Source organism: Leucoraja erinacea, chromosome 15, assembly GCF_028641065.1.
Source record: "Leucoraja erinacea ecotype New England chromosome 15, Leri_hhj_1, whole genome shotgun sequence".
NCBI lineage: Eukaryota > Metazoa > Chordata > Chondrichthyes > Rajiformes > Rajidae > Leucoraja > Leucoraja erinaceus.
Window position 1 is genome coordinate 29,974,309 of NC_073391.1, and position 24,644 is coordinate 29,998,952.

Below are 24,644 nucleotides of genomic sequence, written 5' to 3' on the forward strand. Positions count from 1 at the left end.
TAGCATAGTTAGCAAGGGGAACGGGTGAATTGGGCTTGATGCAAGAGCAAGGTTAGATGCATGACTTCAAAGAAGAGGATGGAATGCCAGCCCAGATTGTCAGGGGCATGGATCCTGTCAGTCTTCAGGTGAATGCTGTACAATCCACACACACTGTGGCTTGGCTAGGTAACGTTTCAGGTCGTGACGCTTCATCTAAAGAAGCAGACCTAGCCCAAAACGTCACCTATCCATGTTCTCCAGAGATGTGCCTGAACTGTCGAGTAACAAGGGTCCCATCCCGAAATGCCACCTATCCATGTTCTCCAGAGATGCTGCTTGACCAACTGAGTTACTGCAGCACTTTGTGTCTTTCTTTGTAACCCAGCATCTGCAATTCCTTATAACACCCTCTGACTTATTTGCTTTGACCTGCTGAGTTACTCCAGCATTTTGAACCTATCTTGCTTTGTTATTAAGTACATTGTATTCACGTACGTTAATCTCTGAATTATTCTTCAACAATGAATCTTCAATTCATCCACAAACATGTTAAATGGCTTACATTTGCATTATCCATTCATGTAACTGGCATTTTCAATCCAGTTATAATCTGCCACTACATCGCCCGGCTTTCTGAACACCTTAGAGTTATTTTAATATAATGATAATGATGCTACCTGCTATTAACTTGGGAGGACCGCAACACGCTGCTGAATGACGCAGCCACCATTTTGTGCCAACCACCCTCCATTTTGTTCACTGGTCCCACCGTGTCCTTTGTTAAACTATATTTGCCTGTGATTGTCCAGGACCGTGCTGCGTGTGTCCTAACCCAATCTCATTACTCTTCATCCATTGCTTGCTGATTTGTTTTTTAATTTAATTGATTGATTGAAAGATATGGAAACAGGCCTTAATGCCCACCGAGTCCATGCCGATCATCGAGCATCCATTCACGCTAGTTCTATGTTAGCCCACTTTCTCATCCACTTCCTACACCTTCGGGGCAATTTACAGAAGTCAATTGAACTACAAACCGGCACATCTTTATGATGTGAGAGGAAACCAGAGCACCTGGAGGAAACCCACGTAGTCGCATGAAGAACGTGCAAACTCCATACAGACAGCACCCGAGCTCAGGAACGAACCTGGTCTCTGTCATTGTGTGACCATTCTGCATCATCCTGCAATGAAGCAATCCTCATTTCCAAATCCCTCCACACCTCCTACAGTGCCCTCCATAATGTTTGGAACAAAGACCCATCATTTATTTATTTGCCTCTGCATTCCACAATGTGAGATTTGTAACATACAAAAATCTCATGTGGTTAAAGTGCACATTGTCAGATTTTATTAAAGGCCATTTTTATACATTTTGGTTTTGCCATGTAGAAATTACAGCTGTGTTTACACATAGTCCCCCATGTCAGGGCAGCATAATGTTTGGGACACAGCAATGTCATGTAAATGAAAGCAGTCATGTTTAGTATTTTGTTGCATATCCTTTGCATGCAATGACTGCTTGAAGTCAGCGATTCATGGACATCACCAGTTGCTGGGTGTCTTCTCTGGTGATGCTCTGCCAGGCCTGTATTGCTGCCATCTTTAGCTTATGCTTGTTTTCTGTGCTAGTCCCCTTCAGTTTTCTCACCCGCATATAAAAGGCATGCTCAATTGGGTTCAGATCGGGTGAATGACTTGGCCACAAGAATTGACCATTTTTTAGCTTTGAAAAACTCCTTTGTTGCTTTAGCAGTATGTTTGGGATCATTGTCTTGCTGTAGAATGAACCGCCGGCCAATGAGTCTTGAGGCATTTATTTGAACTTGAGCAGATAGGATGTGTCTATACACTTCAGAATTCATTATGCTACTGCCATCAGCAGTTGTGTCATCAATGAAGATAAGTGACCCAGTACCTTCAGCAGCCATACATGCCCAGGCCTTAACACCCCACCACCATGTTTCACAAATGAGGTGGTATGCTTTGGATCTTGGGCAGTTCCTTCTCTCCTCCATATTTTCCTCTTGCCATCACTCTAATATGTTAATCTTCGTCTCATCTGTCCACAAGACCTTTTTCCAGAACTGTGGTTGCTCTTTTAAGTACTTCTTGGCAAACTGTAACCTGGCCATCCTATTTTTGCAGCTAACCAGTGGTTTGCATCTTGCAGTGTAGCCTCTGTATTTCTGTTCATGAAGTTTTCTGGGGACAGTGGTCATTGACAAATCCACACCCGACTCCTGAAGAGTGTTTCTGATCTGTCGGACAGGTGTTTGGGGATTTTGCTTTATTATAGAGAAAATTCTTCTGTCATCAGCTGTGGAGGCCGTCCTTGGCCTGCCAGTCCCTTTACGATTAGTAAACTCACCAGTGCTCTCTTTCTTCTTAATGATGTTCCAAACAGTTGATTTTGGTAAGCCTGGGAATTGACAGTTTTATTCTTGTTTCTCAGTGACTCAGTGACATAATGGCTTCTGACTTTCATTGGCACAACTTTGGTCGTTACGTTGATAAACAGCAATAAAAGTTTCCAAAGGTGGTGGAAAATCTGGAGGAAAGACTAGGTGCTGAGAGCTCTCTTATACCTGCATTAAAGAGGCCATTAAAAACACCTGACCAATTACAAACACCTGTGAAGCCATGTGCCCCAAACATTATGGTGCCCTGAAATGGAGGGACAATGTATAAACACTGCTGTAATTTCTACATGGTGAAAACAAAATGTATAAAAATGGCCTTTAATAAAATCTGACAACGTGCACTTTAACCACATGTGATACTTGCTATTGCAAATCTCAAATTGTGGAGTACAGAGGCAAATAAATAAATGATGGGTCTTTGGCCCAAACATTATGGAGGGTATTGTACCTGCCTCCCTATCCCTATTATAGTCATCATCACCCTCTAGAGTCACATCGGCCAAACTCACCCATGCCGACCAAGATGCCCCATCTATGATAGTCCCATTTGGCCCACATCCCTCCAAACCTATCCATGTACCTGTCCAATTGTCTTTTACATATTGTTATTGTACCTGCCTCAATTATTTCCTCTGGCGGCTCAGCCTATATAACCACCGCCCACTGTGGGCTCCACCTTCCCTTGATTATCATTGTTGGCTTCGATTTGTCTTTTTCATACCTTTCATTCATTTGTTCTTTGTATATTTTCATATCTCTAGATTCCCTCTCCACTGACTCTCAGTCTGAAGAAGGGTGTCGACCCAAATGCTCACCTATTCCTTTTTCCCCCAAAGATGCTGAGTTACTCCAGCATTTTGTGTCTATCTCCCGGACTGCAACGTCACCAGACCACGTTCACCAGAGATGCTGCCTGACCTACAGAGTTACTCCAGCACTTTGCGTATTTTATAAGCAGTTAGGATGGTTGGCCGCTTCACACACCAGTCAACCATTTTATAGGCCAGAACGTTAAAGACTTCTACCCTATCCTTAGTGAGCAAAGCGGTAACTTCAAAAATCACCATATCCAGATTTATTTAATTAGCTGGAGTTAAATTCCCCAGGTCTGTGGTTGGATCTGAACATCCATAATGCGAGCCCAGTGATATGTCAGGATGCATGCGATCTTTACACCGATTCCTTCATACACCAGAGAATGTTTCACCTTCATTCACAGCCACAAAACCTCCCAGTGTTTTTCCACTGTCCACAGTTACGGGTTTGCCAGGATAATGGAAAAAAACTGTGAATAGTTTCTGCACTAAAATATAACATCCCTCGCAGGGTTAAACTCTGGGTGCACTGCAATGGTTAGAACTTGAACTAATTATTCTAACCTAACTAATTGAGGGATGAGGAGAGAGAGGAGAGAGGGGAGAGAGAGGGAGCAAGAGAAGGGGAGAGAGGGGAGAAGAGGAGGAAGAGGCGAGGGGAAGAGATAGGGGGAGGAGAGGGAGGAAGGAGAAGAGATGGGGGAGAGATGGAGAGGAGGGGGGGGGGAGGAGGAGAGAGGGGGGGGAGGAGAGAGGGGGGGAAAGAGGGGAAGAGGGGAGTGTGGGGGGGTGAGGGAGGGGGAAGAAGAGGGGAGGAGGGGGTAAAGAGAGAGGGGAGAGGAGAAGAGGGGGGGAAGGGAGAGAGGGGTGAAGGAAGGGAGAGAGGGGGGTGTGAAGAGGGGGGAGGAGTGATGGAGTTGAGAGGGAGGAGAGAGGGGTTGAGAGAGCGAGGGGGGGGAGAGGGGGGGAGGAGGGGGGGGGGGAGAGGGGTTGAGAGGGGGGGGAGAGGGCTTGAGAGGGGGGGAGGAGAGGGGGTTGAGGGGGGGAGAGAGGGGGTGAGAGGGGGGGTGTGAGAGGGGGGGAGAGAGGGGTGGGTTGAGAGGGGGGATGAGAGGGGGTTGAGAGAGAGAGAGGGAGGGGAAAGAGAGAGAGAGGGGAGGGGGGGAGGGAGGAGGGGGAGGAGGGAGGAAGGAGGGAAGGAGGGAGGGGGGAGAGAAGGAGGAAGGAGGGAGGGGAGGGGGGAAAGAGGAAGGAGGAGAGGGAGAAGGAGGGGGGAAAGAGGGGAAGGAGGGAGGGAGGGGGGAAAGAGGAAGGAGCGGAGGGAGGGAGAGGGGGAGGGAGGGAAGGAGGGAGGGAGGGGAGGGAAGAGGAGGGGGAGGGAGGGACGAGGGGGAGAGAGGGGGGGAAAGAGGCGGGAGGGAGGGGGGGAAAGAGGAGGGACGGGAGGGGGGGGAGGAGGGAGAGGAGGGAAGGGAGGGGGGAAAGAAGAGGGGAGGGAGGGAGGGAGAGGAGAGGGGGAGGGAGGGGGGAGGGGGAGGGAGGGGAGGGAGGGAGGGGGGGGGGAGGGAGGGGAGGGCGAGGGGGTGGGGAAGAGGGGAGGGAGGGAGGGGGGGAGTGGGTGAGTGAGTGAGTGAGTGAGTGAGTGAGTGAGTGAGTGAGTGAGGGAGGGAGGGGGTGAGTGTGTGTGTGGGTGAGTGAGTGTGAGAGTGACGGTGTGAGGGAGGGAGGGGGGGAGGGGGGGAGGGGGGGGAGGGGAGGAGGGAGAGAGGAGGGGGGGAGGGGGGGGAAAGAGGAGGGGGGGGGAGGGGGAAGAAAGAGGAGGGGGGGAGGGGGGGAAGGAGGAAGGGGAGGGGGAGGGGGGAAAGAGGAGGGAGGGAGGGGGGGGGAAAGAGGAGGGGAGGGAGGGGGGGAAGAGAGTGAGGGAGGGAGGGAGCGGAGGAAGAGGGAGGGAGGGGGGGGGGAGGAGGGAGGGGAGGGGGGGGAAGAGGGGAGGGAGAGGGAGGGAGGGAGAAAGGGAGGGAGAGGGTGAGGGAGGGAGGGAGGGAGGGAAGGGAAGGGGGGAGAAGAGGGGAGGGAAGAGGGAGGGAAAGAGGGAGGGAAAGCGGGAGGGAAGAGAGGGGGGGAGGGGGGAGGGGAGGGGAGGGAGGGGAGGGGGGGGGGGGGGGGGGGAGGGGGGGAGGGGGGGGGGAGGGGGTGAGGGGTAGGAGTGGGGGGGAGAGGGGGGGGGGGGACGGGGGGAGAGAGAGAGAGGAAGGGGGGGGGGGGTAAGGGGAGGGAGGGAGAGGGGGGAGGGAGAGAGGGAGGGAGAGGGAGAGGGAGGGAGGGAGGGGGGGAGAGGGAGGGGAGGGAGGGGGGGAGGAAGGGAGGGAGGGAGGGAGGGAGGGGGGGGGAGGAAAAGGGGAGGGGGGGAGAAAAAAAGGAAGGAGAGAAGGAAGGGAGAGGGAGGGTGGGGGGAAAAGAGGGAGGGGGAAGGAGGAGGGAGGGAGGGAGGGGAAGAGGGAGGGGAGGGGGGAGGGAGGGAGGAGAGGGAGAGGGGGGGAAGGAGGGGAGGGAGGGGAGGGAAGAAGGAGGGAGGGGAGGAAGAGGGGGGGGAAAGAGGGGGGAAAGAGGAGGGAGGGAGGGAGGGGGGGAAGAAGAGGGAGGGAGGGAGGGGAGGAATGAGGGAGGGAGGGAAAGGGGGGGGAGGGAAGAGGGAGAGGGAGGGAGGAGGAGAAAAGAGAAAGGGAGGGGGGAAGGAGGGAGGAGGGAGGAAAGAGGGGGGAGGGGGGGGAGGAAGAGGGGGGGGGGAGGGGGGGAGGAAAAGGGAGGAGGGGAAAGAGGGGGGGAGGGGGGAGGAAAGGGGGGGAGGGAGGGGGGGGGGGGGGAAGGGGGAGGGGGGGAGGGGGAATGAGGGGGGGGGGCATGAGGGGGGGTGAGGAGGGGGGGAGGGGGAGCGGGGGGGGAGGGGGGAGGGGGAGGGGGAAGGGGGAGGGAGAGGGGGAAGGGGGAGGAAGAGGGGGAAGGGGGAGGAAGAGGGGGGGGGGGAGGGGGGGTGGGGGGGAGAGGGGGGGGGGGGGAGGGGGGGGGGGAGAGGGGGTGGGGAAGAGGGGGTGGGGGGGAGGGGGGGAGGGGGGGGGGGAAGAGGGGGTGGGGGGGGAGGGGGGTGGGAAGGAGGGGGTGGGGAAAGAGGGGGGGGGGGGGAAGGGGGGGGAAGGGGAGGGAACAGGGGGGGGAAGGAGGGAGGGGGGAGGAGGGAAGGGGGGGAGGGAGGGGGGAAAGAGGGGGGGGGGAGGGGAATGAGGGGGGGAGGGGGGAATGATGGGGGGAGGGGGAGCGGAGGGAAAGAGGGGGGGGAGGAAAGAGGGGGGGAGGGAAAGAGGGGGGAGGAAGGGGGGGGAGGGAGGGGGAGGAAAGAGGGGGGGAGGGGGAATGAGGGGGGGGAGGGGGGAATGAGGGGGGGAGGGGGGAGGGAGGGGGAGGGGGAATGAGGGGGGAAGGGGGAGGGGGGGAAGAGGGGGGGGAAGAGGGGGGGTGGGGGGGGGGAGAGGGGGGTGGGAAAAGAGGGGGGTGTGGGGGGGAGGGGGGGGAAAGAGGGGGTGGGGGGGGAGGGGTGTGGGAAAAGGGGGGAGGGGGTGGGAAAGGGGGGGGGGAGAGGGGGGGAGGGGGGGGAAATGGGGGGAAGAGGGGGGAGGGGGGGGGAAGGGGGAAGGGGAGGGGGGGGAGGAGGGTTGGAGGAAGAGGGGGGAGAGGAGTGAGAGTGTACGAGAGAGGGAGAGAAGGGGAGATGGAGTGAGTGTGTGTGTGTGTGAGAGAGACACAACAACACAAAGCATGGCCTGAGCTGATCACTCAGCCACCTATCACATCCCTCCTGGGCCTGCCACCTTTCTTTCCCCATGACTTAAGTGCAAATCCGGAGACGGGGAGAAAGCAGAGAGTAAAAGGCACCAGAAATCCTCACTTGTCTCTGCTAAACCCTGACATGAGCCCCAAGGACGATTTAATCCACTTTCCTCAAAGAGCGCTGCATTGATTTTTCCCCCCTCCTCCCCCTCCTATTGCAAAGGATTAAAAACGGTAACTGGTTGCAACGAAGTTATTTTTGCAAGTTGTTTCTCCCCTCCACCCCCCTCCCTCTCCTCCCCCCTCTCCAGCCAGCCAGACAGACGTGCAGGGTCGCTCACCATTCGCTGCCGCCTCCATGGCTGTGCCGTCCGGCTGGGCTCCGATCAGGGCTCGTCTCCTCCCAGCACAGAATAGATCTGTGCAGCAGTCACACACACACAGTGAGCGGGCGGGCGGGTTCTGCCTCTCTCTACCACACACACAGCACACTCCTCGCAAGCTGGATCGTACTGTCCCGGACAGCCAGGGGCTGCAGTCCCTTCCCAGCTGTCAAACCAATGCCCGCCCCTCAGTAATATGTCCAACCAAAGCCTCAGTCCCACCCACATGTTCTCTCTCTCTCTCTCTCTCTCTGTCTGTCTCTCTCCAACTCTCTCCCTTGGCACACTCTCTCTCTTTCTCTTTATCTTTCTCTCTCCCTCGTCTCTACCTCTGTCTCTCCCCCTTTTTCCCCACTTTCTCTCCCTCTTCCCTCCCCCCTTCTCTCTCTCACTCACTTTCTCTTTCTCGCTCACTCTCCCCTCCCCTCCCTCCCTCCCTCTGATTCCCCGCCAGCCAAACGCATTATAAGTGCAGCTCTCTTGAAGCTGACTGATCCCTAACTTGGCCTGAAGGCACGATTCCTTTTTAAGTAACAAGGCGAGGAGCAGTTTCATTACTGGGACTCTATTTGCCCTTGTTTAGTGGCGTCGAAGAGGCTTTTAATGATTCAATAATTCAATGATACTTTATTGTCACATGTACCGAGGCACGGTGAAATACTTTCTTTTGCATATGATCCGTAAAACCATACTATAGGTAAGCACAATCGTAGATAAGTACAAAAGTGCAATGATTGTAGTTACAGGCTAAGTAGCGCATGGGGCTGTGTCAATGTGTTAGTGACCCCAGAAACCTGGAGCTCTGAGTTCCCCTTCATGACAATTGGGGAAATTTAAATTTGGCTAATTATCTATATTTATACTGTAAACTTATGATCAGGTCTAGTGGGCATGAAACTGCTAGACAGTTGCTATAAATTAATTTCTTTGCTAATGGAATCGAGGGATATGGGGGAGAAAACATTTTGGATGATCAGCCATGATCATATTGAATGGCGGATCATATTGAATAGCGGTTTGCCGGCCAGAAGGGCCGAATGGCCTACTCCTTCAACTACTTTCTATGTTTCTAGTGTAAGAATAGTAGACTTTGCCCAGGCAGTACAAAGATTCGCTACATTTCTGGTGCCAACTTGGGCCCTTTAAGTTTCAAAATTCTTAATAATAGTCTGATCTTGGCTGTTAAAGGCCCATTTTAGACAGCTACATGGATTATGGATCATGTGCAGGCAGAAGACTTTATCTGGCATCACGTTCAGCACAGACATTGTGGGCCGAAGGGCCTGTTCCTGTGCTGTACTGATCAATGTTCTATCTTCATCCGTATTAAACTTCTCCCAAACCATCCCAACCCATTCCTGAACAAAGCCCAGCTACAACTTTCCTGAAGGTGATTAGAATATGGAATATAAGGGCGGCACAGTGGCGCAGCAGTAGAGCTGCTGCCTCACAGCTCCCGATGCCCAGGTTCGATCCTGGCCACGGGTGCTGTCTGTATGGAGTTTGAACGTTCTCCCTGTGACCATGTGGGTTTTCTCCAGATGTTTCAGTTTCCCCCCACATTGGCCAAAGACCAAAAATAGTTATTTTATAAGTTCAGATGTCATAGGAGCAGAATTAGGCTATTTGGCCCATTGCATCTACTCCGCCATTTAATAATGGCTAATCTATCTTTCCCTCTCAACCACATTCACGTGCCTTTACTCAACCCCACTCAACCCCATAACCCCTGACACACTTACTAATCAAGAACCTGTTAATCTCTGCCTTAAAAATACCCAATGACTTGGCCTCCACAACCGTCTCTTTGCCCATCTCAGTGTCGGTGGGTTATTCAACCCTGAAGGGCATCTCATTTTCACCCAAATTCCACTCGTATTTTGCAGAATTAATGAAATTAATTTAATTATTTTAATTAATTAAAATAATGAATTGGCGGCACAGTGGTTCAGTGGTATAGTTGCTGCCTTTCAGCACCCGAGACCCAGGTTCGATCCTGACTACGGATGCTGTCTGCGCGGAGTTTGTATGTTCTCCCCGTGACCTGCATGGGTTTTCTCCAGGTGCTTCGGTTTCCTCCCACGCTCCAAAGACGTACAGGTTTGTAGGTTAATTGGCTTTGGTAACCTTTGTAAATTGTCCCTAATTTGTAGAATAGTGCCGGAGTATGGGGTGATCACTTATCAACATGGACTTGGTTGGCCAAAGATTCTACGCTGTATCTCTAAACTAAACTAAAAGCATTGAGAGTGGGCTGGCAGGTTAATTGGCTAATATAAAATGGGCAATAAATGTTGGTCAGATGCAAAAAAATGTGAATAAAAACAAAAAACTTGGGAACGGAAATGAACTAAAGTGGTCCAGTGTGGAGAAGAGCAGGGAGTCTTTTCAATTGAAAAGTAATTCTTTGCCCTTGATTTCTCCAAATTGACTGACCCCATTCCACAGGTTAATTCAGTTTAGTTTCGCTCAGTGACACAACATGGAATCAGGCCCTTCAGCCCATCGAGCTCATGCGGACCATTGATTACCCGTTTACACTAGCTTAATGTTATCCCACATTCCCATTCATTCCCCGCACACTAGGGGGCAAGTTACAGAGGGCCAATTAACCGACAAATACGCACATCTTTGGGATGTGGGAGGAAACCGGAGCCCCTGGAGAAAACCCACGCAGTCACAGGGACAACGTGTAAACTCCACACAGATAGCACCCGAGGTCAGTTTCGAACCCGGGTCCCTGGAGCTGTGAGACAGCGACTCTCCAACTGTGCCAACTGTGCCTGCTTGTCATGTCACATGCATTTCACAGCAGGCCCGGTGACTCTCCCCCCCCCCCCCCAACAGTATATTTAATAAAGCATTCACCTGCAGGGCAATAGCAGTGAAAATCTTTTGAAGCACATTATGAAATTGTTGACAATATTTACGTCTGCTTCGGCTGCCTGTGCCCGAGGACAAACACAAGACCCACAGTTCACTGCTGTATACTAGTGGGGCCCTGCTTACTGTGTAAGACATTATTCTGCAAATCCTGAAACGCAGGGTATCCAAGTCACTGCTGTTCGCTGTATTTCCCGTCCCTTTAGCTTTACACCATTATAGTTAGAGACTACCTCCAGGGTGGCAGAGTGGTGCAGCGGTAGAGTTGCTGCCTCACAGCACCGGAGACCCAGGTTCAATCCTGACCCCGGCTGCTGTCTGCATGGAGTTTATACGCTCTCCCTGTGACCGCGTGGGTTTTCTCCGGGTGCTCCAGTTTCCTACCACATTCCAAAGACGTGTAAGTTTGTACGTTAATTGGCTTCTGTAAATTGCCTCGAGTGTGTAGGGTGTAAAAGTGGGACACCATAGAAATAGTGAATTGGTGATCGATGGTGGGCATGGACTCGGTGGGCCAAAGGGCCCGTTTCCACGCTGTTTCTCTAAACTCTAAAAGACACAACATGCTGGAGTAAACGTAGCGGGTCTAGCTGCATCTCTGGAGAACATGGATAGGTGACATTTCATCAGGGGAGGTTTCCACTAGTGGAAGAGTCCAGGACCAGAGGGCACACTCAGAATAAAAGGATGTACCTTTAGAAAGGAGATTGTGGCATTTCTTTAATCAGAGGGTGGTGAATTCATTGCAACAGAAGGCTGTGGAGGCGGTCAATGGATATTTGTCAGGTGGAGATTGATAGATTCTTGATTAGTACAGGTGTCGGGGGTTATGGGGAGAAGGCAGGAGAATGGGGTTGAAAGGGAGAGATAGATCATACATGATTGAATGGCGGAGTAGGCCGAATGGCCTAATTCAGCTACTACAACTTATGAACATGTATGCCGAGGGGCAGGACCCTTCTTCAGACTGATTATGGGGGAATAAAATTATTTTATAACAGTAGTTTCATGCCCACTAGAGCCGATTATAATTTTACAGTCCAAATGTAGTTAATTTGCCAAATTTAAATGTCCCCAATTGCCATGAAGGGGATTTGAACAGAGCTCCAGGTCTAGGGGTCACTAACACATTAACACAACCCTGCGCTACTAAGCCTGTAGCTGAGTGGCAGTACAGTAAATCATCTAATAAAATCAGACCGACAAGAGAGAGAGAGATTGGTTGAGTATCCCGTCCAAAGCTGTGACCAGAGGCCTAACATCAGCCGGGCCCTGGGGCAGATCGCAGCACAGCTCAAGATTACTGCCACATTTGAGAAGAAAGGAGGCCGCCAGCATTCACGGAGACAAAGGCAAAAGGCCTGGCTGCCCCCACCCCCACTAACTGAATACCAAAACAGGGTATTTGAGTCAAAAAGCCGATTTCACGATGGGGGGTGAAAATGTTCCTTTATCCTCAAGAAGCACAAGTGTATTCTCCTTAATCCACAGATATGAAGCAAGCAGTTCAAAGTGACATTCTCTGCAGCAGAGAGAAAATAAACACACACACGTACACATATACACACATACTGACATATACATGCACAGATACAGACATACGCACATGCATACACACATTTATACACACACATATGCACATAGATGGACACACACACACATGCTTTCACAGAATATGCTTATACATACATGTACACAGACATGTACATATACATACATACACATATACATACACACACACATACAGACACACACAATTACATATATATATGCACATAGGGACACGGATACATGCATTCTTTCAGACACGCACACACATATACATACTTACATACACACATACAGACACTGACAACATAAATAACACACACACACACACACACATAAAGATTCACAAACACACACTCAGCCACTCACACTAACAGACACACACACACACACACACACACACACACACACACACACACACACACACACACACACACACACACACACACACACACACTCTCTTGTATACCCATATGCACAAAGAGTGCATAATCCCTTGCAGGAATGAGCAATGTGATGAGTTTGGTGGAATCCAGCTGAATACTCTGGGCCTTTGCAGGTATTAGCAGACAGATCGGCAAGAGCAGAGGCGGAGGCACACACAGCCACACACCCTCCTGTGAGGGCAGCTATTTCATTGATTTCAAGTTCTGTCGAATTCAAAAGAGTGGGAGACAAATGTACAAATTGCACGGTGGATAATCAAAGCGATGTCAATGTTGCTCATAGAAAACGATGCAAAGGCTCAGCGGGTCTGGCGGCAACGGGGAGAAACGGATGAGGATTAACTCTTCAGGTCATTGACCTTGCATATTATCACCATTGCCCTGCAACGTGTCCCCCCCCCCGCCCCCCGTGTCAGCTCACACACGTCTGCAGCCTTGCTGTGGCCTTGTCTCCTCCCCCTCGGCTCCCCACGGCCCGCAATGCCCCCTGGCCTTCAACATACCCCACCTTCAGTACCTCATGACCAAGCACACACACCCCTAGGGTAGGGGTAGAGGGTGCACTGATATAACTTACTTCAAGGGACACACACATACACACACACACAGATACACACACACAGATACACACATACATAAACAAACACGTGCATACTTACATACACACACACACACACAAATAAACGCATGCATACATACATAAACACATATGCATAGTTACCTAATACACACACACAGAATACAAACATACATAAACACACACACACAATACATACATACATACATAAACACACACAAAAACACAGGCACGCACACACACACACACATAAACACAGGCACGCGCACACACACACACATAAACACAGGCACATAAACAGCAAGCTACAATTATGGAGCCATTCTCTCAGAGCGGGGCTGGGTTGTGGGTTCAGTACCCGGAGTGGGATGTGAAACCACAAAGTTCTAACTCAGAGACGATGAAACAGCACTGCCCACTGAGCAGAGCTACAATGGGACGAGGGAGTGTGTTTGCGTGTGATTCTTCTCTGCCGCGCAAAGCTGGGGACACTGGAGCGTTTTTTAAGGACTCACTCACGGAACATAGTGGTGCGTGTGAACCAGAGTCCTGTCCTGTTAATATTCAGCTCGTGTTACTGGTGGAGAAGCAGATGAGTGAAGATCAGAGACAATGAACTGTGAGCACCTCGTCCCTGTGGCCTCTTTCATCTCCACTGCGGTCAGCGGAGTCTTCAATCCAACAGCCTTTCTTTATCCAATCCCACAGCAATGCAAAGCCTTCATTTCCTTTTCAAGTTCCACATCGGTCTCTGGTGCCTACAATTTAATTTCCCTCCCCCCGTCCAATCTCTTGTTAGTCACTGGTTGGCTGACACGTCCATGAATGTGAGTTGAGGGCGATAAACATCTGCAATAACAGAGCTGGCAAGTCTGCTCATTTACTGGGCCTTTTAATATTAAAAGGGCATAGTCTTGCTTATCAGTCTCTGCATCATCTTTTTTCAACAGGCAATATCCGCCACAGGTGGACTTCTCGCTTTCAATTCACCGCCACTCGCTCTGCACTGAGGGGTTGGGAGATTCGAGAGAGGGGCTAGCTAGTGCTTGTTGATGCTCTCATCCTGGCTTCACACAGAGTTACACAACACTGGTTTTCCAGTGACCTGCTACATCTCAACCTTCCCTCTGTCCCATTTTTCTCCAACTTGCTGCGATATGTATCAAAGCTGGTCTTCTGTAAATAGGAGTCCAAAAGGAGTCCAATTTTCAACCTGATGTTTTAGAGATACAGTGTACTAACCAGAGTACACTAATTCTGTGCCACCTCAAATACTACGACTGATCGCTGGTCGGTCGGTGGGCCGAAGGGCCTGTTTCCGCGCTGTATCTCTAAACTAAAGTAAAGTAAGCCAGCCCTTGTTAGGACCAACCATGCTAATCTGTTTATCCCGTCTGCACTGACCAAACATGCTACAGAAGCCACTCGAAATGATAAAGGACTGTCAAGCCAGCAGTTCGAGATGACCTGCAAATGGATCTTGTTCATCATCCTGGGAAATAATTGTAATTAAAAGACCGCCCCCTCACAATCAGACGGTCAATTTTGTTTTGTTTAAATCACTCTAATTTCCGCAAATTACTTGGGGTTTCTAAGCATGAAGTGGGGTTGCTTCACAAAGAAGTAACAAAGGGTTTCTGTGCAAGAATAAGCACCTTTGTTCCGAGAGGTTCATTACACAAATGTGTGGATATATCGGATGTTAACCCCTTCAAGTCAAGTCAAGTTTATTTGTCACATACTCATAGGAGATGTGCAGTGAAATGAAAAGTGGCAATGCCTGCAGAATGTGCAAAAAACGACAAAACTTCTGCCCCCCACCCCACCCCACCCTAATGGCTTCATAAAGATTTATGAAGCCATTAAGGGCCAAATTCATTAGAGAGTGAGGGCGCTCCGTGATTCATGTGTTTAAATAGCTGGTTGCAGCTGTAGTTAAGTATCAGTGTGTGTGTATATGTGGTGCTGGTCTTGCACAGGATAGAATACTTCACCAAGCAGCAAGGATAAGTTTACCATAAAGCCTCACCTCTCCCCCCCCACTTCCCCTTCCCCACTGGGGCAGGCCGAAGGAGGGACGGGCCACGCGTGAGTGCCAGCGGTGGGTCCAGGACGCGCCGCCGAGAGAACAAAGAGAGACCCGGTGGGAAGGGGGGGCACCGAAGACGATAAGGGGCCTGGCGTGTGTTGGGGAATGAATGAATAGGGACCCTGCATGGGTGGGCCACCAAGACGGAAGAGGGGCCATTGGGGACTACATTGAACAATTTGTATGTTTGTCGACCCTCTACATGTAGCGACTCTTTGATTTGCATCGTATGGAAAACAAAGAATTTCACTGTGACATGTCAGATATGATAATAAAGTTTCATTCATTCATGAGCCTGTGACACTCATGTGGTTCAGGACAGTGCTACAAGGTCAGAGTATAAGCACTCTCGATCTCCGCCTCCCCCCCTCCCCACCTCCCCACCTCTCTCTCCAAAATCTGGTTTGTTTTTGTGCATGAACGGTTGCCATGGAGGCCAATTAGTTGTATCGCCTGGATCATAAAATTCAAAGAAAATGTGGGAAGATCGTGTTTCCCGTTGCTGGCTGCCTCCCAAAAACACGAAGACCAGGGCAAATGCCAATAAGCACCGAGGGTGACTGACAGGATATCGAATGATCGGATAAGATGGCCATTAAAAGAGGAGAGAGAGAGAGAAAATAAAGTCCTCGTAATTGGAGATGGGTCTGTTAGATGGGAAGCCGCAACTTCCAGCAACAGCCTGGCTCATAAACACCAGCTTCAACTCCGTTTCGGTCGAAGATAGACACAAAATGCTGGAATGACTCTGCAGGTCAGGCAGCGCCTCTGGAGAGGAATAGGTAACATTTCGGGTCAGAAAGCTTCTTCAGACTCTGTCCGAAGAAGAGTCGCGAGCCGAAACGTTACCTATTCCTTTTATCCAGAGATGCTGCCTGACCCGCTGAGTCACTCCAGCATTTTGTGTTGTAAATTCATGTTCCAGGAGCAGAATTAGGCCATTCGGCCCATCACGCCTACTCTGCTATTCAATCATGGTTGATCTATCTTTCCCTACCAGCCTAATTCTCCTGCCTTATAACCATATAACCATATAACAATTGCAGCACCTGCCTTCTTCCTGTAACCCCTGACATCCGTACTAATCAAGAATCTGTCAATCTCCGCCTTAAAAATCTGTTGACTTGGCCTCCAGGGTCTTCTGTGACAATGAATTCCACAGATTCACCACCCTCTAAAGAAATTCCTCCTCATCTCCTTTCTAAAGGTACGTCCATTCATTCTGAGGCTATGGTCTCTGGTCCTAGACTTTCCCACTAGTGGAAACATCCTCTCTACCTCTCCCCTATCCAGGCCATTTCACTACTCTATCTTCTATTTTCTACCTTCAGTGTAAACCAGCATCTGCAGTTCCTTCCTACACTCTCTGTTTAGGCTGTTTGAAATATCCCTCTAACAGTGCAGTACACATAACACGAACATACAGTAGAAACAAGAAGCTGTAGAAGCTGTCCTATACCAAAGATAGACCCAAAGTGCTGGAGTAACTCAGTGGGTCCGGCAGCATCTCTGGAGAAAAAAGGATGGGTGACGTTTCGAGTAAAGTAACAGAGTGCAAAGAATTTACATAGAAACATAGAAAATAGGTGCAGGAGTAGGCCATTCGGCCCTTCGAGCCTGCACCGCCATTCAATTTGATCATGGCTGATCATCCAATTCAGTATCCCGTACCTGCCTTCTCTCCATACCCCCTGATCACTTTAGCCACAAGGGCCACATCTAACTCCCTCTTAAATATAGCCAATGAACTGGCCTCAACTACCTTCTGTGGCAGAGAATTCCACAGATTCACCACTCTCTGTGTGAAAAGTTTTTCTCATCTCGGTCCTAAAAGATTTCCCCCTTATCCTTAAACTGTGACCCCTTGTTTGGGACTTCCCCAACATCGGGAACAATCTTCCTGCATTTAGCCTGTCCTTAAGAATTTTGTAAGTTTCTATAAGATCCCCCCTCAATCTTCTAAATTCTAGCGAGTACAAGCCGAGTCTATCCGGTCTTTCTTCAGAGGAAAGTCCTGCCATCCCAGGAATCAGTCTGGTGAACCTTCTCTGCACTCCCTCTATGGCAAGAATGTCTTTCCTCAGATTAAGAGACCAAAACTGTACACAATACTCCAGGTGTGGTCTCACCAAGACCCCGTAAAACTGCAGTAGAACCTCCCTGCTAGTATACTCAACATAGCCAGTGATATCTACCTCAAGATCTGGTTTCAACTCCCATTAACCAACTCTCTCAAAAGGCAATTCCTTTTGTGGTCAAACAAATAAAAAGCAATCAAGGCAATAGTTGAACACATATTTCCGCAAGTTGAAAAGAACGCTCACAATGGAATATTCCAGGAACTATCCGGGAACCGAAATGTATCAGAGGACAATAGATCTTGCTTTTTTTTTTGCCTTTCTTAAAAAACATGTTAATACCTGCCTCAGTCAAGTCAAAAGTGTTTAAGTGGCATATGTACTGACAACAGAACAACAAAACTCTAACTTGCTGCAGTTTAAAAAACCCATATACTGTACGCAATGCACACATAATATATAACATGCAAAAATATTTAATAAAATGAAAACATAATACTAGGAAACCATAACAGGCAAAAACCAAAGACCTTAGTGCAACCAAGGACACAGTCCATAGAAGTTCATAGCTTAGTTTAGTTTAGAGATACAGCGCGGAAACCGGCCTCTCGGCCCACCGAGTCCGTGCCAACCAGTGATCTCTGTCCACTGGCACTATCCCAAACGCTAGGGACAATTTACAGTTTTACCAAGCCAATTAGCCAACAAACCTGTACGTCTTTGGAGAGTGGGAAGAAACCCGAGCACCTGGAGAAAATCCACGCAGGTCTCCGGGAGAACGTACAAACTCCTTGCAGACAGCACCCGTAGTCAGGATCGAACCCAGTTCTCTGGCGCTGTAAGCAGCAACTCTACAGCTGCGCCACCGTGCCGCCTTGGTATCCCGAGGGAAGTGGTGTTAAAATTTGTCTAAATGTGACTGGTGCCAATGAGTGATCAAAGGTTAGCGTGGACCTGGTGGGCTGAAGGGCTTGTTTCCATGCTGTATCTCTAAAACTAAATCTGAGGAAGGATGTGCTGGTGCTGGTGCTGGAGACGGTCCAGGGGAGATTTAAGAGAATGATCCCGAGCTTATACTCGCTGGAGTTTACATGGATGAGGGGGGACCTCATTGAAACTTATCGAATGGTAAAAGGCCTGGATAGAGTGGATGTGGAGAGGATGTATCGACTAGTGAGAGAATCGAGAACCAGAGGGCACAGCTATGAGAATAAAAGGACTTTCCTTTAGAAAGGAGATGAGGAGGAATTGAGGAGGAATTTCTTATTTGAGAGAAAGTCTGAAGAAGGGTCTCGATCCGAAACATCACCTATTTCTTCTCTCCATAGTTGCTGCCTAACCCGCTGGGTTTCTCCAGCATTTTTGTTTCCCTAGGAATTTACCTATCCTGGCAGCATGTTCACAGCAGATGGAGATGCAGTGGTCGACTCCCAAATTGGTACAGCTGCATCAGTCTTCAGCCGCATGCAGCCAATATGGTCCAGTGGCGTGATATCCAAGATGCTAAAAGTTAAGCTTCTCCAGTCCGTAGTCCTCCCTACAGCCCTCTATGTCAGTGAGATGGAAAATCAATGTGAAGATGAAAAATAAATTGGATGCATTCCAACAACGCTGCTTGAGGAAGATCCAGAGACCACATCACAAATGAGGAGATCTACCGGGAAACTGCAACAAAGCCTCTCAGCCAGGACATAGAGGGACGCAGGATGAAATTTGCAGGACATGTATTCAGAATGTCACCAGAACGTGCACCTAAGATAGCAATGACATGGCAACCTGACGGAAGAAGGAAAAGAGGCCGACCAAAACTCACATGGATGCGAACATTCCAGAAGGATTTGGAATCCCGGGACGCTAACCTATCGAGGAGGAAGACGTCGCACATGACAGAACAGAATGGCAATAACTTGCTGCCCAATGCACTCAACAGTGTGGGAGGAACTAAGTCTAAGTAAGTAAGGAACTTCTTTGGTCAGTGGGTGGTGAATCTGTGGAATTCATTGCCATAGAGGACTGTGAAGGCCACGTTATTGGGTGTTGTTAAAGCGAAGATTGACAGATTCTTGATTAGTACGGGTGCCAGAGCTATAGGGAGATGGCAGGAGAATGGGGTTGCAAGGGGATAATTGAATGGCAGAGCAGACTCAATGGGCAGAATGGTCTAATCCTGTTCTGATGACACAGGTTTGTAAGGTTTGTAGGTTAATTGGCTTTGGTAAGTTGTAAAATCGCCCCTAGTATGTAGGATAGTGTTAGCGTACGGGTTGATCGCTGCTCAGCCCGGACTCGGTGGGCCGAAGGGCTTGTTTCTGCACTGCATCTCTGAAGTAAAACTAACGTACAAACATAAAGTATTGAAGCACATTTGGCATGCATTCTTAAGTTTCTTGCAAGTTGAGACTTCAACCCAGTAGACTGTGTGTCTGTTATAGCTACAAAACAGCGCACCGCTAGACTCAGATATCCAATCGGGAGTATGATACGGGCATGCACAATAGATACAAAGAAAGCATCATTACTTTGCTTAAAGATATACTACAGTCGGCCCGCATTGTATGATCACTTTATCTTGATTTTCTATTTGTTCTACTGTGTATCGGTGTGCGTGATATCGCAGAGTCTACACAATCTACCGTCAACTATGGCTGCCGACAGGAGCAAGAGTTGTGTTGTGTTATTGTGTTCAGTTCTGGTCACCATGTTATGGGGAAGATGTTGGCAAGCTGGAAAGGGTACCTAGAAGATTTAGGAGGATGTTGCCAGGACTTAAGGGCTTGAGCTATTGGAGAGGTTAAGCAGTCTAGGACTCTATTCTTTGGAGCGTAGGAGGATGAGGGGTAAATCATTAGAGGTTTACAGTACATGATCAGGAGAGGAATAGATGACACCAAGGGGTAGGACACACAGAGTCTCTTGCCCCCAAGGTAGGGGAATCGAGTACCTGCCTTCTCTCCATACCCTCTGATCCCCTTAGGCAAAAGGGGGCATCTAAGATTTAATAGCCAAGGAACTGGCCTCCTGACAGGGTCCAGAGAACCTGACGGGTTTTTCACGCAGAGGGTGGGGGGGGGGGGGGGGGGGGGGGGTATGGAACGAGCTGCTGGAGGGGGTAGTTGAGGCAGGTAGTATCTCAACGTTTAAGAAACATTTAGACAGGTACATGGATAGGATTAGTTTAGCGGGATATGGGCCAAATGCAGGCAGGTGGGACTCATGCAGATGGGGCATTGTTGGTCGGTGTGGGCAAGTTTGGGCTGAAGGGCCCGTGTCCACACTCTATGACTCGAAGATCTTCCAGAAGATTCAAGATTTAAGTCAGTCAATAAAAAAAAAACAAGGAGACTGAGATTAGGAGAATATAGAACATAGAACAGTACAGCTTCTAGTAATTGAAATTACTAGAAACTATCACGCTATATTTAATGCCAATTATAGTCCCTTACTTAAGAAACTAAATAATCTAATCAAATTCTGGAAAACGCTCCCGATGTCTTTAATAGGTCGAATAAATGCTATAAAAAATGATCTTTTTACCACAAATCCTATATTTATTTCAATCAATATCTATATATCTTCCAAAAAAGTTTTTCAAAAAACTAGACTCAAGACATTACAAATTTTATATGGGATTATAAATCCCACAGAATACAAAGAGCACACCTTAGTAAACCAAAAGAGATGGGTGGTCCAGCGCTCCCTAACTTTATGTACTATAATTGGGCAGTAAATATTAAAAATATGATTCATCTGCTGGACAACTCTGCCCAGCAGGTGAACTGGATTGTAATGGAGAGAGAGGACTGCTCTCCGTGTAATACAGGAGCGACTCTCCTCTCACCAATGAATCTGAATAACAAAAATTACAATAAAAATCCAATGATACATAGCACAATTAGAACTTGGAAACAAATAAAATGGAATCTAAAATTAAGAAATCTATCTCTTTTAATGCCAATAGTCAATAATCCGTCGTTTAAACCAATTATAGATAAATCATTTACACAATGGGAAAGAATGGGAATCAAAATGCTCGGAGACTTGTATGAATTGGGAAAATTATTATCATTTCAACAATTACAACTGAAATATAATTTGAAAAATAATCAATATTTTAAATATCTTCAAATCCGTGACTATCTGAAAAAATACACAAAAGACTATCATAACATGCCCCCAGACATATTGGATGAAGCCTTGAAGACAAAGGCTGAATCAGCAAATCTAATATCATACTTATACAACATTATTTTAAATATAAATATAGAAATACCTACAACCGATGGTATTAGAAGAGACTGGGGTACAGAGACAAGAAACTAGCTTGAAAAAATTTCAAAAGAGAGCTGGGATAAGTGTCTTGCCCAAGGACACAACACTTACTAGCGGGATTTGATGTGTGCATAACTCTTGCTCGATCTAAAACGTACGCATAAACATACTCTAATTCAATTCAAAAACATTATATAGACTATATTATTCAAAAACTAAAATAAATAAACTTTTCCCCAATGTCTCACCCACTTGTGATAAATGTCAGTCACAAGAAGCTACCATAGCGCACTCTTTAGTTTTTTGTATAAAAATCCAAAAATTCTGGAACTAAATATTTGAAATCTTCACAAAATTAATTAAAATAAAACATGTACCAAAAGCAGAATGGATAATTTTTGGAATATCGGAAGGTAACCCCGAACTAAACGTGTTTCAAAAGAACTTACTTAATTACGGGCTAATAATGGGAAAAAAGCTTATACTCAAATTCTGGAAAAACGCTCCAATACCAACAATAAAAATGTGGATTTCAAACATGTTTGAAACACTACACCTGGAAGAGATGAGACTCCTCCTAGCAGTCAAAGCAGATCACTTCCAAAAGACGTGGTCTGCATTTATGGAACTATTAATAAGTATAAGGTGCAATAGTAATTAAAAAATTAAATGGTACCAGGATCTGGTAAAGGGGGGTAAAAAAAAAACACGGTTGGTATATCCTTTTTTGCGGAGTTTTGCGTTATAATAGAGCGATTGTTTCTCCTTTTTTTTCTTTTCTTTCTAGGGTCTATTTCCTTTCTTTACTTCCTTCTCTAACTTCTTCCCTAAGGGGCTTTCCTCTCCCAACACTTTCCTGCATCTTCACGACTCTTGCTCACTTTCCTTACTTCTTTTATGTCTACCTTTTTTAAAGCTCGAAAAACAAAGTGGTACAACAAATGTAATTAGATATATGTGATGTGTATTACTGTAATTTACTGTACTTCTAATAAAAATAAATTTAAAAAAAAGAAAGAAAAAAAGAACAGTACAGCACAGGAATGGACCCTTCGGTTGAACATAATGCCAAGTTAAACTGGCCGAAGGGCCTGTTTCCATGCTGTGTGGCCCTACGATTGTAAGAGAAAAGAGTCAGGCAGACTGGAAACATGCCTTTCTATGGTGCCAAAGTTTTATTCAGCATCACAGTGATGTTGTAATAGGTCACCATAGCTCTAAGGCTATGATTTCACTCCATTCAGATGCATTCACTCACTCACTGAATTCATTGAGTGAATTGAAATTAATTTAGTCAGTGGATTCATTTGAAATTTACTGACTAAATTAATTTGAATTCATTGCATACATGTAGCTATAAGGATTCGGGTTCCTAAGACAGTAATACCATGAAACATAGGAGCAGAATTATCCCATTGAGGCTGCTCTGCCATTCAATCATGACTGATCTACCTTTGCTTCTCAACCAAATTCTCCTGCCTTCTCCCCATAACCTTTGACCCCCTTACTAATCAAGAACCTGGCAATCTTCACTTTAAAAAAATACCCAATGCTTTGGCTTCCACTGCTGTCTGTGGCAATGAATTCCACAGATTCACCACCCTCTGACTGAAGAAATTCCTCCTCATCTCCATTGTAATGGTATGTCCTTTTATTCTGAGGCTGTGCCCTCTGGTCCTAGACTCTCGCACCAGGAGAAACGTCCCCTGCACATCCACTCGATCATTACTCAGTCGGTTTCAATGCGATTCCCCTCTCATCAGTCAACCCTGACCGTGATTGCTGTCTCACTGAACTTGTTCATTCTCCCCAGGATAAAGTAGACTCGGATTTCCTCCCACATCCCAATGACATGCAGGTGAGTTAATGGTCGGCTGTTAATCACCCTTTCATGTCAAGAAGAATCAATGTAGGTTTGGAGTGTTGGGTTCAGTTTTGGTTCCCCTACTATACAAAAGATGAACGGCCTGTGTCTGTCTAACCAAACATAATTGTGATGTGACTACACATTGTAGTGAAGAAACAAGGAACTGCAGATGCTGGTTTACACAAAGGGACACAAGTGCTGGAGTAACTCAATGGGTCAGGCAGCATCTCTGGAGAACATGGATAGGTGATGTTTTGGGCCAGGACCATTCTTCAGTCTCGAGAATGTGGAGAGGTGACGGTTGTGGTCGTGACCCTTGTTCAGACTGCGGAAGAACTTGGATGGGTGACAATTTGGGTCGGGATCCTTTTCCAGACTGTGGGGGATCATGGAAAGGTGATATTTTGGGTCTGGATACATCTTCAGACTGCTGGAGAACATGGATTGGTGACGTTTCGGGTTTGGACACGGTTTCTCATCTGACTGCGTCTAATATCCAAAAGAATAAATCAAGAACTTGTGACGTTCAAATCTTTTAATTTCTTCTGTGAGGCCCAGAAGTTGCATCTGTATTCCCAAGCCTGAGTCCCAAGCCTTTACACTTGGCTGTGTATTCAGCCTCATACATCCTGAGTCTAGTCTGTAAGACTTGCTAATGCAAACCAGCCACCAATCATGTCCATGTTATCTGATACAGAGAGAGACACACACACAAATGTGCAGATAAGCATACCTGAGAAAGCTTCGAGTGGTGAAGGAGGCATATGGTATACTTGCCTTTATTGGTCAGGGCATTGAGTATAAGAGACAGGAAGTCATGATGCAGACATTGTTTAGGCCGCATTTGGAGTATTGAGTGCAGTTCTGTTTGCCCCATTGCTGAAATATTGTTGCGGCTTTGAAGAGGGTGCAGAGGAGGTTTACCAGACACAGAATCTTGGATTGTTTTCTCCAGAATAGTGGAGGTTGAGCAGAGATCTGGTAAACGTCTATAAAATTAGGAGAGACATAGATAGGGTGCCTTTCTCCCAGGGTGGAAAGATCAAAGACTAGATGGCATAGCTTTCAGAAGAGAGGGGAAAAGTTTAAAGAAGATGGCGGGGGAAATTTTTTACACGGAGGGTGGTGAGTACCTGGAACTCATTGCCAAGGTGGTGGTGGAGGCAAATACAACAGTGGCGTTTAAGAGGCTTTTAGATAGGCTCTTGGAAATGCAAGGAGTAGAGGGATATGTACAAGCAGAAGCGATCAGGTCAATGGTGCTTTTTTTGTGCAACTGCACAGTGAAATTCTTTTGGCACATTTACACATGCGGGTGCCGCCATGTTTTGGCGCCATTTCCAAAGTCCAAATTCCGATCCGTCCGCGCACTTGGTCTACTGGAGCGGTTCCCAATCCAGGTTGGCCCCTCCCTCCGTCACCTTCCACCGGATCGGCCTGCGAACCGACGTCCCTCTCCTCG

General features: G+C 47.9%; 1 protein-coding gene across 2 annotated transcripts in view; it reads right to left on the reverse strand.

The window, feature by feature from the left end:
• The window catches only part of lzts2a (leucine zipper, putative tumor suppressor 2a), a 120,908-nt gene that overhangs the window by 49,650 nt on the left and 46,614 nt on the right, over nucleotides 1-24,644 (reverse strand). Inside the window, exon 1 of one of the 2 annotated variants that reach the window (XM_055646991.1) lies at nucleotides 7,384-7,610. The exons of the other annotated variant lie outside the window; for it this stretch is intronic. The gene's annotated coding sequence lies outside the window, so the exon portion shown is untranslated. Of the gene's footprint in view, nucleotides 1-7,383; nucleotides 7,611-24,644 lie in introns of those variants that run through there. 2 annotated transcript variants of the gene reach the window in all.